General features: G+C 38.1%; 1 pseudogene; it reads left to right on the forward strand.

The window, feature by feature from the left end:
* The first annotated feature begins 312 nt into the window (after positions 1–312).
* Positions 313–2,856, forward strand: LOC141495138 (actin-related protein 2/3 complex subunit 1A pseudogene; annotated as a pseudogene).
* The last annotated feature ends 1,074 nt before the right edge of the window (positions 2,857–3,930 follow it).

Below are 3,930 nucleotides of genomic sequence, written 5' to 3' on the forward strand. Positions count from 1 at the left end.
TATAGACTTTATTCACTTGGCTTAGTAACTTCAAGTGGGCCACCAGTAGGGTGTGCACTCCACTTTCTCTGGAGTGTTGGAGTCCCTCAGCAGCAGGATTTGAAATGTCCTTAAACAATAGGTTGGACCCTAGGAGAGGTAATTAATATCCCTTTCATCTGAGGGAACTCTGCTGCTCACACCTGAGCCTGATGGGCTGGAGTTTGTTACTGTTTGTTTTAAGAAGAAGACTTAGCTAAAATATAGCACTCAGGTCCCCTAGGTCAGCTGGTCAATGTCCAACCATGCTCTGCAATTCTCTGTGCCTCCAGCATGGCTGTGACTCACCAGACCTCCACTCTCCTGGCCAAAGGTTGTGTGGCTAAAGTTGGTCTTTGGACCACCACTCACCAAAACCTCCAGGACATTAGGTCCTCTGGTTTCACCCTGTTGATGCCCCTGTGCTAGCTCTCTGTTCTCATGTCCCAGTTCACCCACAGTCCCCTGAGATGGACCTTGTTGGTAGGTGTTCTACTAGCTTCTTTTTTGGGAGTTTTGTTGATTGAATTTCTGTTAAGAGATTTCTTTCATGTTATTTTTGAGGGGAAACCAGGAGACCTTAGCAAGTGCCTGTCTTGTCTCTGCCATCTTGGCCAGGAATCAAGATTATTGTTTCTTAAGGTGATATTTTTTTTTTTTTGGTAAGAGCTGTTGGAATATTTTTTTCCTAAAGTTAAACCTAAATGGACTTTCTGGGTCATTTGAGTTTGGGAAACTTATTATATAGGGGCAAACAGAATAAGTTTATTCCATCTTCCAAATGATAACCCCTCAAAAACTTGTGCCTCATTGACATTTTCTCCTGAATCTTTTTTCCACCGTTAGTCTTCCCTAGTTGCTTCAATAGATTTTCTCTCTTTTTTTAGATTTTTGCAAGGCAAATGGGGTTAAGTGGCTTGCCCAAGACCACACAGCTAGCTCAATAGATTTTCAAAAAAACATTCAATCTAGACCTCTCTATCATCCTGTATCCCTTTTAAATTGCAGTACCCAGAATTGAATACAATATTGCAGATATGGTCTGACTAGGGCAATGTACAAAGGAGTCATTTCCTTCTCATTCCTAGAAATTATGTAACCCAAGATCTCCTTAACTTTGTGGATTCCTTTACAACTCAGATGACTTACATTGAGCATGTAATCTACTAAAATTCTCAGTTTTTTCCAAGCTATTATCTATGGGTTTTTTTGTGCATGTGAAACTGATTTTTTTTAAACTTAAGTGTAAGATTTCATAATTATTCCTATGAAATTTTATCTTATTAGGGTTAATTTAATGCTCACAGAGCCAAATAGCTACTGGGTCCCTCCAAATTGAGAAGAAACCTGAAAAACTACTCTTTGAATCACTCCATTCAATCAGCTCTGAATTCATTTGATCATACTATTGTTTAGTCTATACCTCCACATCTTTTAGCATAGAACAGGAGATACTCCATTATATTCTTTGCTAAAAAATCTATTGAAATACTCCACAGGCATGGTCAGGGTGAGGAATCTCACCAGAATAAATATTTTGAATGACAGCTGGGCACCTTGAGAATTGTAGTTTGCTTTTTTTCTTAAGCTAAGGGAAGATAGGGTAAATGTCATTGAGTTTGGGTTGGGACCCAGCAGCACTGGAAGATCTCCCACCAGAGCTTATTCACATAGACTGACCAGAGTCAACAAATCCTTCTCACTAGAGGTCATCTGTACTCTCCCCATCCACAGCTTTTCTCTTCTGGAAGCATTAATAGTAGTGGTCTCACATCAATTTCTATTAGAGTCAATCACCTGCCATGCATGGAATAGAGATTATACTCAGATTGCTCTTAGCCCTAATACTCATGAAGTCCACATTTACAAGAAGAAATAATTTACAAGGGAATCAATGGGTGAAAGTCCATAAACTGACAGTACTTAAGGATTCATCACAGTTGTTGACTGGACTCCCAAGAGTGATTGAATTGTAACTTGGGGTGCAGAGTAATGTCTATGTCTGGAGTTAGAAAGATGACATCTGAAAACCAACCCTGATGATTTTGAGGATTAATTGTGCAAATACCTTTGTGAAATGGTCTCCCCTGAAGAATAAATTTGCTATAGGTAGCATCAATCAACTGATTTCCATGTGCTACTTTGAGTCCAAAAATGACTAATGGGTGAGCAAACGCATAAAACAGTCAGTTCATTCTGAAGTCCTTAGTTTGTACTAGACAACAGAATAATATTTTTCTGGCTGATGAATTTTTTGACTTCAAATGCAAAGTTTTTTCTGCTTACATTAAAGAAGTTGATGAAAAGCTAATCAGTTCTCCATGGAATACCAAGATGCCTTTTGGTCAAATGATGCCAGAATTTGGTGATACCAGAAGTGGTGATTGGTCCATAGGGCTAGTTTCTCTGCCAGTGATAGCCACCTCACTTGTATCAACCAAGATAATACTGTATCAGTTGCTGAAATTTCCAAAATCATGATGCTTCCACAGCTGAGAACAATTCCTTATATTCCTGAGTCTGTTATTCATCTCTGAGAATAGTATGATTGCTGCTGATCATGACTGATGCTCAATGTTATTTAATTATTATTTTCCTTGACCTTCATCTCCATATTAGACATTCCAGGACACAGCATTCAGCACATAATCTCTGCTTCTACAACATGCACAATACTGCTCCAGACATGCTGTAACAAAACAGGATCACCCAACTGTCTATATATGATATGGACTAGCAAGACTGCCACAAATGTTGTACCAGGATATTGATGGAGCAATGAAAATTTGAGATTTCAAAACTTTAGAGTCTTCAATACAGGGACTACAAATCATCTGAAGCTGTATTTCCATGTCTAGCATGATAGACACTTGACATGATGCAACTCCTGCATTTGCATGAACAGAAAAGATGCTATCACCAGTCAAAACTGAGAAAATACCCCTTGTGGATTTTTCATTTTTGTTTTTTGAACATAATTGGTGAATGTATTGGTTTTAAAAAAATCAGCAGTTATGTCTTTTTGATTATATGTTTCATTCTATTCTTGCCCAAAGTTGCTCTTTGATTAATTATGGAAAGTTGTCACACTAAATTAAAGATGGGTTTTATGCCCTAGAAAAAAACTTTTAAAAAATCAGAACAGCAACACTGGGAGGAAGTTGGCACAAAAAGGGGTTCTTGTAGTTGGGAGAGAAACAGTAGCCAGCAGAATTGTTCAATAGGGAAGAGAACAGGCAGATAGGATTGGAAGAAAGTCCTGAGCAGTAGTTTACTCTTCCTCCTTTGCTTCAAACAAGTGGCTGGATTGGATGAGCCATGTCTTCTTTTTCTCTCATTCTCTGAAGCTTATAGAGCTGAAAATAATAACAACATAACTATCATTTATATAATACTTTAAGGTTCAGAAAGTGGTGAAAGGTAGATATGGTTATTTACCTGTATTTAAGAGATGAAGTAAAAGAAGCTAAATTGTCTAGAATCAAACTGGTAAGTGCCTGAGGTTGGAATCAAAGTCATATCTTCCTGACTCCAAGGCCAAAACCTTTGTCTTATTTTCCTTTTCCCCACTGCTGATTCTTTTTTTTATAAATGAGTTTGTTCCCATTGTCTGAAGAGCTGTTGTAACTTGAAATCAGAGGGCAAATGGGGATTATCCTAAGGAGTTTTATATTTCATAGACTTTCTACATTAGAACCCTGCAATTGTGGTGGGAGAGGCTAAGAGACTTCTGTGGGGGTGGGTTTGGGAGAGTGGTAATCAAGTTACACTCTAGTTTTATGAATAATCTTGCTGCTCTCTCAAGAAGAAACTAAAAACTTGAACTTAGGGCTTATTTAAATTTCTTCTGGTTCCCAAATATTTTGCCTCCCAAGACTCCTTTGCACCCTTAAAAAATCACTGATGATCCTA

The sequence above is a fragment of the Macrotis lagotis genome, chromosome 8 (assembly GCF_037893015.1).
Source record: "Macrotis lagotis isolate mMagLag1 chromosome 8, bilby.v1.9.chrom.fasta, whole genome shotgun sequence".
NCBI classification, from domain to species: domain Eukaryota; kingdom Metazoa; phylum Chordata; class Mammalia; order Peramelemorphia; family Peramelidae; genus Macrotis; species Macrotis lagotis.